Here is a 12,278-nt window from a genome sequence, read left to right as displayed (position 1 = left end):
CACTGGCATTAGAGCCTACTTCTCTGGGATTCTGGTGTATCCTGGAAACAATTTGAGATATCTACCCTTATGATCTGAACAACTACTGGATTTTGGACCTTACTGTGGTAGAGAGCCATTGTTGGACTAGCTGGACCACAGCCTGTAAGCCATTCTAATAGATATACTCACTCTCTCTCTATATATTCACTATGTCAGTTCTATTCCCCTAGAGAATCATAACTCATACAGTCACTTATTGTTATCAAATAGTATGCACTGCACATAAATGTATATGCTATATTTTATATAACTGGTTATGTGGAAATAATATTACTGTATATAAATATATGAACTGCATTTTTATATAGATGGTTATGTGGTAGGTTTGCCTCTTAGGCCTCTTCCTTAATCTCCTTATCTCTTCCAACACAAGCCTTAGCCTCAACATTGGGTTCCCAGTGCCTTTTCTTTCCTCTTCAAATTGTACATTTTGTATTTCTTTCTGTCCCACTTGCTCTTTTTCATTGTAGAGCTGAATTAGACTGATTATTAATAACCATATGACAGAATCAATATTAGGTTTTGGAATCTCCTCCACTAAAGGAATTAGTTCATTAATTTAAAATTCAGCTTCAGGCAAGTTCTTAGGACATGGGTAAAAAGCGGACACATTATTTAAATATCACAAGAATGGTATCTAGTCCAGTTGCTTCTGTTGTTTCTATCTGAAATCTCTTGAGCTAGGTTGGCCTTAACAGTCTGCATAGTTCTCAGTTCTACTATCATCCAAACTTCTACTAGTATGGCTTATTAAGCTTTACTTACAATATTCAACTGCTTTTCTAGTCCAAAGTTGCAATTTTTTTCTACATTTCTCCAAAGAATCATCACTGTCAAGTCTGCTATGCTAATACCCCATCCTGGTATCAAATTCTGTCATAATTGCTTTCCTATTGCTGTGGTAAAATACCATGGCCAATGCAACTTGTAGAGGAAAGTGTTTGCTTGGGCACATAGTTCCAGAGGGCTAATATTCATCACTATGTTGGTGGGAAGTGGCAATGGGTAGACATGCCAACTGGAGTGGAAACTGAGGGCTTGCATCTTGAATTACAAAATTTTAAAATAGAGAGGGCAGAGGGCACATTGGGAATGGTATGAAGTTTTTAAATCCCAAACCTGCCCCCAGTGACTCATTTCCTTTAACAAGACCATATGATCCTTTTAACAAAGATCCTTTAAGCATCTCCTATGGAGGGTAGGATTCTTCATTCAAACTACTATGTGATGTCTGTTACAGGAACAGAGACAAAGCTTGTCAGTCCTTGAAAAAAATGATAAAAGCATAGTAGATCCACAGTCACTTATTGTTATTATATAATATGTACCACATATAATTGTATGTGTTATGTGTTTATATAGCTATTATATAGTATATATATATGTTATATGGTGTATATATATTATATGGTTATGTGGTAGGTTTGTTTACAGCAGTGCTACTGTGGAGGTGTGAGTCATGCATAGTGCTATGACATCATAGTGGCTACGACTTCACTAGATGTGAGGAAAATTTCAGCTCCATCTTAATCTTCATCAGCCATTGTTTTCAATCTGTTCCTGACTGTAATACCATTAGGTAGGACATTAGTGTGCATTAAATATGTACACATAGATTTTATTAATTAAAGCAAGTTGGAACTGAGCCATTTTACAATTGTCTAAAACTGAAAACAGGAGCCTAAGTGGTTGTTGGACATTGTGTTCCAGTCACCAGACCATTTACTAAACAGAAGGCCCGACCAGCCCCATCTGTGTCAGAGGTACTGTGTCCTCGAGGCTTCAATCCAGAGAGCAATTACTCAGTATTGTCTGTGACAAAAATAAAGTCCTAGTCAGAAGGAACAAATTAAGTCCAGAATATAAATGTATTTTACTTTCCAAGTAGGGTAGGGAAGTGCTAAGTGAAATTGGAAATTGGAATACTTTGTGTTGGGAGAGCCGTTCCTTTCATCCTTGTAGCTAATGGACTGAAAAGAAAATGAACAATTGGTTTCATATGATGATTCTCTAACAGTAACTGACAAGGTTTCCATTTCTGAGTTCCGCTCCACATTCAGCTGCCTGTTTTGTAGTGCAATAATGCAATTATCTGGCCATCTTTTGCTTTGCATAAACAGGATGAGTGAAATGTATGCGAGGAATATCTACGGCTGCCTAACACCTTCCTGCTGAAGGAAGGCAAAATGAGCATCTCCTACTTGTCTCAGAGTAGCCATGTGTTTCCTCTCTGATGTTCTCTTTTCTCAAGGATTTACTTTTAGCAGAACACCCAGAGAGGGGAAGGAACTAATAACTGGACTCAGTTTCATTCTGAGGTTTATCCTTGTCTCCATTCTGTCTTTGTTGTAAATAAAACAACTTTGAAAGGAGCTCTTACTCTAGCATAGCCTTAGCAAGAGCATCTATCCTGTGGCTTGCCTTGACCCAAAGAGCTAAGCTGGCCATGGAGAAATATGGCATACATTTGATTACCTCATTTTGGCAGATTTATAATTAAGATTGGTTCAATATTAGCTTCATTTCCATTCTTTTTAAAAACGATTTTTATTGATTCTTTGTGAGTTCCACATTATGCACCCTAGTCCTGCTCATCTCCCTGTCCAATTATATCTGCCCTTCGCCCTTGTAACCTCCTCCCCCAATAACACACACACACACACACACACACACACCCCTCCCATCACCACCACCACCACCACCACCAATGACTAAAACAAATCATAGAAATCATTTCATTGTGGAAGCTGTAGTATGTCACCATGTGCCCCGCAGTATATCCCTCTGTCCACAAATCTTCACTTGCAAGTATTTATGTAGTGAGTCGTTGGTCTTGTTCAAGATCTCTGGCTTCTGTGACACCATCAACATTGGATCCTCATCAGCATTCCTTGGGGTTACCCTGTTGTTTCCCCATGTCATGGAGATTCTGCAAGTTTGGGACAGAATTTTTGAAGATTATATAGATTTTGGGCTGAGCTAATTCAGAGCTCTGGATCTGGGCCTGGGTGGTAGCTGAACTAGCCAGCCAGCTGGTTTTCCCTTATCTGCAGCACCAGTTCAAGTTCTCCAGCCCTGCTCTAGCTAGGCCATCCTTTGGTACCATTGGCAGGAGGCAAGGTTAGCTTTCTAGCTGTCATGCCTTCTGGGCAGCTCACTGGCATCCATGCCTCCAGAGCCAGCTCCACTGTGTTGCCCAGTCAAGGTTAGGAACCCACTTTTCCAAATGCTGCAGCCTATGAGGGGCTGGGCCAGCTCTCCTGCTCTTGTGCACTCAGGGCTGGCTCACCTGTGCCCCTTCCATGAGGGCCAGCTCCATTGTGTTGCCCAGATGGGGTGCAGGGTCCATTTTCCCTAGTGCTATAGCCATGGGGGTGGTGGAGATGAGGGGTTGGGGGTGGGTGGGGAGACAGGGCTAGCTCTCCTGCTCTCATGCCTCTAGGACCAGCTCTCAAGGTGGCAGGGGAGGAGGACAAAGGCATCATCCCTGCATCTACATCTATCACTTCACACCGGAAAGGTTGCAGGCCCAGCTCTCTTGCACTCTGACCCTCAGGGGCTGGCTCATCCACGTACCCTCAAGCAGGGTAAGATGCAGGGCCCCAGCTCTCCCAAGTGTTGCAGTTGGCAAGGGACAGAGCTAGCTCTCCTATTCTCATGACCCCAAGGCCAGTTCTCCTGACTACCACAGGTGATGAGGAGGAAGGGGAGGAGGGCATCACCCTCACACCCATGCCACCTCACTGCACACGAGTGGTGGGACCTGCTCTTCCTCACTCTGGATTCTGTCTTATGGGTGGGAAGGAGGTTCCCATAGAAAAAGAGATGAATAAGACCACTTTTATAGGCTTTTTGTAGTTTGGGCTACAACTATCATCTCATTTTGAAAGTCACTGTTCCTCATGAATCTGATCCTTAGATCTTAATCGATCAGACTTATGGTTGGTTCTCATACCTCATTTTTATTGTCCTCTGGTGCATTCTGGATTTCCATTCAAAGGTTTTAGATTTCTGAGTAGACAAAATGAACTCATATTAAAATGCGTTGGCCTTCCTTTCTCCATGCTCCTTAACCACGTTGTGCCTGGCATCATGTCAGATGCAGGCTAGATAGAAGTGCCCCAGGGTGGAGAGATGGGAGTCAGTAGAAACAGGGATGAAGTACTCAGAGAAGTAGGAGGGTTAGGAAGCGGTCATGTTAGAAGCTGGAGAAAACTTTTTTATTTTAATTGGTTAAGCTATTCATTTACTTTACATCCCGATTGCAGCAGCTTCCCCCCACCCCTCTCTTCCTATCTCTTCCTTTCACCTCCCATCCCCCTCATCCACCCTTCCTCCTCTTCTCCTCAGAAGAGACCTCCCGTGGATATTGACTAGCTTTGGCATATCTAGTTGCAGTAAAACTAGGGGCTTCTTCTTTTATTGAGTCTAGATGGGGTACCTTTTAAGTGAAGCATCCTGAGTGGTGGATGCTAAGCTGAGCTTACATCCTAGTGGAGGTATCTGTGGGCACCTGGCATAGTGATGAGAAAATTAGTAACAGCATGTGTGTGTGTGTGTGTGTGTGTGTGTGTGTGTGTGTGTTTGTGTGTGTGTAGTGTAGTGTATGACTCTGATGGGATTCCTGCCACTCTCTTAGGAGTGGTATATTTCTTTCTTTTGAGAGCTAGGTAGGTTTCATTGTAGTATAGTTTCCATTAAGATATGTTGCTGACATATCTTTGTGCAGACAGATGCCACATAGGTTTGTAGCTCCTCCTGTGGGCAAATTCAGTCATGTTTCTTGTTTCTCTCTCAAACTTTTCTAAGACCCTTTTTATCCGGGGTGCTGTGACCTTGCAGATGTGTTGATTCACGGCACACAGCTTAGAAAATAAAAGCAGAAACAGAAGCCTAAGAGGTCTATGTAGTGTCAGGTGCTTCCTTTAATTTCAGGGAGAGAGAAGTGTACTCATTAACTTCATAAATGTTCCAGGGAAGCAGCCTCCAGGGAAGACAGAAAATGCTGTCTCTGAACGATGACATTCAAAGAAGATATATGTTTACTTCTTCCTTCTCATTTTGTTCATATAGAGCTTTTAAAGAAAGGGTGTTAAGATGTTGCACTAGCTAATCATTGTTTATCATTTAGAATAGCCTATATCAATCCAGGGAATATTAGGTAACTATACACTAACATTAATTAGCTTGCTTTGACAGAATTAGCATAATAGCTATTATTTTTAGTATAAATGCTATATTTAAAGTATAATCAAAGATAACACATCCACATTGCCCCGTTATTTTAGAGGCACAAGATTATAAATGCCTCTAGTTTATGTTTTAGATTCATATTTTCTTCCTTTGTGTCTGTGTATGGTTGTGGAGGCTGGAGGTTGTCTTTGGATGCCTTCTTCTATTGCCCCCTGCCATAGTTTGTGAGCAAGGGTCAGTCATTGAGCCTAGAGTTCACTATTTTGGCTAGTATGGCTGGTCAGTGCATCCTGGGGATCCAGTTGTCTCTGCATTCAAGTGCTGGTGTTACAGGCAAGTGCCACCACACATGGCTTTTATGTGGATGCAGAGGATCCTAAGTCAGGTTCTCACGTTTGTATATCATGTACTTATACAGTAAGCCATCTTGCTAGCTCTCTAGTAAGCATAAGTGTAGGAAGGAAAAGACTACTTGGTCAGTGTGAGTTTCTTTGCTATGTTACATAGGAAATGGGAGTATAGTTATTGGGGTCAGACAAACCAGTTGAGCACCTAGTTCAGCTGCTAAGTATCAAGATCTGGTTTAACTACCTTAGCTGTAAAGTGGAAACCAGCAAATATACTGATTTTAGAGAAAAGAAGTGTTGTAGTTAAAGTACTTAAAATAGCCTACACTAACTATCTCACTGAGTTTTCTCGAATAGAAAAATATGGGACAAGCATTTGGTTCAATATCTTGCACCTGATTTTGTAGATAATCGGTGTAAGCTATCATTACACTTCCTATTGTTCTTTTCTAGTGTTATTTTAAAAGACAAATAGTTATTTCCTTATAGTCTTTTTGTTATACAATTAATAATCAACAAATAAAACCTGGCAAAAGTCAAAGATAGAGAGAGTGGAGAAAATGTATAAACATTCACTTTTGTCCCCGATCCCCAGTCAAACTCAATTGATAGCTTTTCATATAGGAAGATTTAAGTTCTCTCATCATCTCTATCTGTTTGTCCAAATCATTCTCTATGGTAATTGTCAGAGTTTCAGTCTGAAATGTCACATTTCAGGCTAATGTGTTTGAACACTTGTTCCCTAACTTGGAAGGGCTTAGAGCATCGAGGACATAGATTTAACTGCAGCAAGTAGGTCCCTGGGGGTGGGTTTGGGTGATGGGCATCTTATACCTGCTCCTTTCCCATCACATTCTGTACTTCTGATCTGCTAAGATGGGAGAAAGTCATCTGCATATTCCCATCACCATAAGTGAAGTTGCACTACCGCCATGCCTTCTGTACCATGGTGGACCGTTGTCCTTAGAAACCATGAACCATAGCAAGTCCCTTCCTTCTTAAATTGCTGCCGTCCAATATTTTATCACAGTAATGGAAAGAATAACCAATATAATAACACTTTCTGTTTTTTTTCAATTTGTGCAGAATTCTAGGTAGACACAACTTGGAGTCAGGAGTCATGCTGAAAGTTTCTAATCTTTGCACCCACTTTCTGCACATTATACTCACATCCTTTGCTTAATGAGATTGTATTTGGGGCTGGACTGTAGTATACATATTGTGCCTTGGCAATCATTTTTAATATCAAAGCAAATAAGTCTAATATATATGTATATATGTATATATATATGTATATATATATATATATCTTACACAACTGAATCACATTTGGAGTGCAAATAGGCCATCCATCGCTAACCATTTGTATCGCACAGACATTTTTATGTGTAATTTTTCATTATCACACCTATTGTCAGAAATAGCCTTTATGAAATATGCATTATCTATTTATTTCTGAGCACATGTGGTTATTTCATGGGATACATTATTTCTGGAAGTAGCATTTCGATGTCAGCGAATGCGCACATTTGTAACATTGATGGCAGTGGCCAGAATGCTGCTTTCCCAAACCTTTGTAGTAAGTTTGTCACTGATGGAAAGAGCTGCTGACTTTAAGAGTCTCCACTTCTTATATACTCATCAACTTGGAAGCCACTGGTCCTAATTAGTTTTGTCAATTGGAGAAGGAAAGAATAAAACATTATTTTACTGTCCAACTCTTTTTTTATTGGTTATTTTATTTATTTACATTTCAAATGTTATCCCCCTTCCCAGTATCCCCTCCCCTGTCCCTCCTGCTTCTATGAGGTGTTCCCCCCCCACCCACTCACTCCCATCTCAGTGCCCTAGCATTCTCCTATGCTGGGGCATCAAGCCTAGGGGCTCTCTTCCTATTGATGCCGACAAGGCCATTCTCTGCTACATATGCAACTAGAGCCATGGGTCCCTCCATGTGTACTCTTTGGTTGGTGGTTTAGTCCTTGGGAGCTTTGGGGGGGTCTGGTTAGTTGATGTTGTTGTTCTTCCTATGGGGTTGTAAACCCCTTCAGCTCCTTTAGTCCTTCCCCTAACTTCTCCTTTGGGATTCCCATGCTCAGTCTGATGGTTGGCTGCGTGCTCTTAATTGCCAGGGAATTTGAATCACCTTTAGAACTTTGGAAGCTTGGTACTGTTGTTGTATATGCTAACTCGGCTTGCTTTCTCCTTTTCCTTTAGGACTTGAGTACAGGGGTGTTAAGTCATCTGCCACAGTGCCATGGATCCCCGTGGGTCTTCACTCCTCCCCACAGTCTGTGTTCTCCTGTTTGTATCAGTTACTTTCTGTTGCTTTCTCTCATGTTCTTCCTTACATGTCTCCCTGTCTCTGTTGAGCCAACCAATCTACTGTCTTTCTTTTACTTTTGAAATTTTAATGTCTTCTTTATGTCTTCCATACCTCTGCTGAGATTTTTGACTATTCATTTGTCTTAGGCATTCACAGTTCCTTCTTGAAGCCTTTTATTATGATAGACTTGGGTTAGATACCTTTTTATTTTATTAATTTCCTCTGACTTTACTCCAGCAGCAAATAGCTGGAGCCCATCCTGGTACTTCCAGAGGAGGGTAGAAGGTTAGACTCCTCACATAGCTTCCACTGACTCAAAGCTCAAGAAGGTCACCTCTTACTTCTGATGGTGAACTGCCTGGCCACTGCTTCCTCTGTGAACATGTGGACACCACTGACAGTCACTAATTAGTATACCGAGATCCTCACTCATCATTGTCTGATGTCACCCTAGTAAAGAGGTTGGGGTGTCTCACTCTGAAGATGGAACTCTTGGTTGCCCCTTGGTGTCTGCTATGGAGCATGGACACTGTTTATTCTCATGTGTGTGTGTGTGTGTGTGTGTGTGTGTGTGTGTGTGTGTTGTACTAGTATAAAATTCCTTGCTACTTGCCTTAATGTTCTGGGTTCCCAAATGAAAGACATACACACAGCCTTTATACTTTGATATGCCTCAATCAACTCAATGGCTGGGCCACTTTTTAATGTCCATGTGGCCAATCCACCTCCCTCTGATAATCCTGAGTTATTAAATCTTAAGTTCCATCTTACCTATCTCTTTGTGGTTCTGGAGTGGAACCCAGGACTATGCACACACTAGCCAGTGATCTACCATTTAACTGGTACATGCCCTCCCTGCCAACATCCTACAGAGGATTAAGTTGAAGAATTATGTGGCTTAATTAGAAAAACACACTGTGAACAAATAATTGAATCTGTCTATTGCCTGGGTTTATCAGACTAAAGGGGATGATTATGGAACATCAAGTATGATAAAAATCTCTAACTTCAGATGATAATGTCAGTTATAGCTCATAAACTGTAGAACCATATTCATTCAAGCACTGTTAATTGAGCCCCTCTAGAAGTGATAGGGAGATGTGCCAAAATGTGGGCACTTCCATTAACTCAGGATCAAGGTGGCTGGGAGAGAGAACTACTCATAAATGTATCATCTGCTGTCAGAAGGAGATCACAGCCAAAATGTGATAGAAGAAATTCGAGTGGTTTCCTAGGCTGTGTGGTCTGTTTTGTGCTTAATGAGGATCTTCTGAGGAGGGCTGGAGAGATGGCTTAATCAGTAAAGTTCTTGCCATGCAAGCATAAAGGCTTGAGTTTGGATCTCCAACATCTACATCTGACCGCAGCACTGGGGAAGCAGAGACAGGAGGATCCCTGACCTTGGTTCATCAGCCATCCTAGCTAAAGTGAGGAGCTATGGATTTACCGAGGGACCTTGTTTCTAAAGATTAAGGTTGTGTGGCTGGAGGGATGGTTCCATGGCAGAGAGTGGTACTGCTCTTATGGAGGATGTCGATTCAGTTCCCTGTGCTCATGTCAGGCAGCTCAGTGTGGTGATTTGAATATGCTTGGCCCAGGGAGTGGCACTATTAGGAGGTATAGTTTTAGAGTAGGTGTGACCTTGTGGGAGGAAGTTTGTCACTGTGGGTGAGGGCTTTGAGATCCTCCTCCTAGCTGCCTGGATGTCAGTCTTCTCAAGTTTGCCTTTGATATAAGGTGTAGCACCATGGCTGCCTAGAAGCTATCATGCTTCCCACCTTGATGATAATGGACTGAACTGCTAAACCTGTAAGCCAACCTCAATTAAATGTTGTCCTTTATAAGAGTTGCCTTGGTCATGATATCTCTTTACAGCAATGAAACCCTAACTAAGACATCAAGCTCCCCATGGATTGGCAGGATTAATATAGTAAAAATGGCCATCTTGCCGAAAGCAATCTGCAGATTCATTGCAATCCCCAACAAAATTCTAACTCAACTCTTCACAGACTTAGAAAGAACAATTTGAAAATTCATCTAGAACAACAAAAACCCAGGATAGCCAAAACTATTGTCAACAATAAAGGAACCTCAGGTGGAATCACCATCCCGGACCTTAAGCTGTACTACAGAGCAATTGTGATAAAAAGTGCATGGTATTGGTACAGTGACAGGCAGGTAGATCAATGGAATAAAATTGAAGACCCAGAAATGAACCCACAAACCTATGGCCACTTGATCTTTGACAAAGGAGCTAAAACCATCCAGTGGAAAAAAGACAGCATTTTCAACAAATGGTGCTGGCTCAACTGGCGGTTAGCATGTAGAAGAATGCAAATTGATCCTTTCCTATCTCCTTGTACAAAGTTCAAGTCCAAGTGGATCAAGGACCTCCACATCAAACCAGATACACTGGAACTAATAGAAAAGAAAGTAGAGAAGAGCCTCGAGCACTTAGGCACAGGGGAAAATTTCCTGAACAGAACACCAATAGCTTATGCTCTAAGATCAAGAATTGACAAATGGGTCCTCATAAAGTTGCAAAGCTTCTGTAAGGCAAAAGACACTGTCAATAGGACAAAATGGCAACCAACAAATTGGGAAAAGATCTTTACCAATCCTATATCTGATAGAGGGCTAATATCCAATGTATACAAAGAACTCAAGAAGTTAGACTCCAGAGAACCAAATAGCCCTATTAAAAAATGGAGTACAGAGCTAAAGAAAGAATTCTCAACTGATGAATACCGAATGGCTGAGAAGCACTGTCTTAGTCAGGGTTTCTATTCCTGCACAAACATCATGACCAAGAAGCAAGTTGGGGAGGAAAGGGTTTATTCAGCTTACTTCCACATTGCTGTTTATCACAAAGGAAGTCAGGACTAGAACCCAAGCAGGTCAGGAAGCAGGATCTGATGCAGAGGCCATGGACGGTTGTTCCTTACTGGCTTGCTTCCCCTGACTTGCTCCGCCTGCTCTCTTATAGGACCCAAGACTTCCAGCCCAGGGATGGCATCACCCACAAGGGACCCTACCCCCTTGATCACTAATTGAGAAAATGCCCCACAGCTGGATCTAATGGAGGCACGTCCCCAACTGAAGCTCCCTTCTGTGTGATAACAGTAGCCCTTGTCAATTTGACACACAAAACCAGTCAGTACAAGCACCTAAAGAAATGTTGGACATCCTTAGTCATCAGGGAAATGCAAATCAAAACAACCCTAAGATTCTACCTCACACCAGTCAGAATGGCTAGGATAAAAAGCTCAGGTGACAGCAGATGCTGGAGAGGTTGTGGAGAAAGAGGAACATTACTTCATTGCTGGCTGGATTCTGGAAATCAGTTTGGCAGTTCTTCTGGAAAATGGACATAGTTCTACCAGAGTACCCAGCTATACCACTCCTGAGCATGTACCCAGAAGATGCTCCAACATGTAATAAGGATACATGTTCCGCTATGTTCATAGCAGCCTTATCTATAATAGCCAGAAACTGGAAACAATCCAGATGTCCCTCAACAGAGGAATGGATACAGAAATTGTGGTACATCTACACAATGGAGTACTACTCAGCTATTAAAAACAATGAATTTATGAAATTCTTAGGGAAATGGATGGATCTGGAGAATATAATCCTGAGTGAGGTAACCCAATCATAAAAGAACACACATGGTATGCACTCTCTGATAAGTGGTTATTAGCCCAGAAGTTCAGAATACTCGAAGTACAACCCACAAACCACAAGAAACTCAAGAAGAAGGAAGACCAAACTGTGGACACTTCATTCCTTCTGAAAAGGGGGAACAAAATACCCATGGAAGGAGTTGCAGAGACTAACTATGGAGCAGAGACTGAAGGAAGGGCACTCCAGCCTGATGTAGCTATCTCCTGAGAGGCTCTGACTGTACTCGACTAATACAGAAGTAGAGGCACACAGCCATCCATTGAACTGAGTACAGGGTCCCCAATGAAGGAGTTAAAGAAAGGACTGAAGGAGCTGAAAGGTTTGCAGCTCCTTAGGAGGAATAACAATATGAACTCACTAGTACCCTCAGAACTCCCAGGGACTAAACCACCAACCAAGGAGTACACATGGTGGGACTGCTGGCTCTGGCAGCATGTGTATAGTAGAGGATGGCCAAGTTGGTCATCAATGGGAGGAGAGGCCCTTGGCCCTGTGAAGGTTCTGTGCCCCAGTGTAGGGTAATGTCAGGGCCAGTAAGCAGGAGAGGGTGGAGTAATGAACAGGGGGAGGGGGAGGGAACAGGGGTTTGTTCTTGTTATTTTTTGGGTTTGTTTGTTTTTTGAAGGGGAAACTGGGAAAGGAATTATCGTATGACATGTAAATAAAGAAAATATCTAATTAAAAAA

Source organism: Mastomys coucha, unplaced genomic scaffold, assembly GCF_008632895.1.
Source record: "Mastomys coucha isolate ucsf_1 unplaced genomic scaffold, UCSF_Mcou_1 pScaffold4, whole genome shotgun sequence".
Lineage (NCBI taxonomy): Eukaryota > Metazoa > Chordata > Mammalia > Rodentia > Muridae > Mastomys > Mastomys coucha.
The sequence above is the reverse complement of the archived record's forward strand: the minus strand, read 5'-3'. Positions refer to the sequence as shown.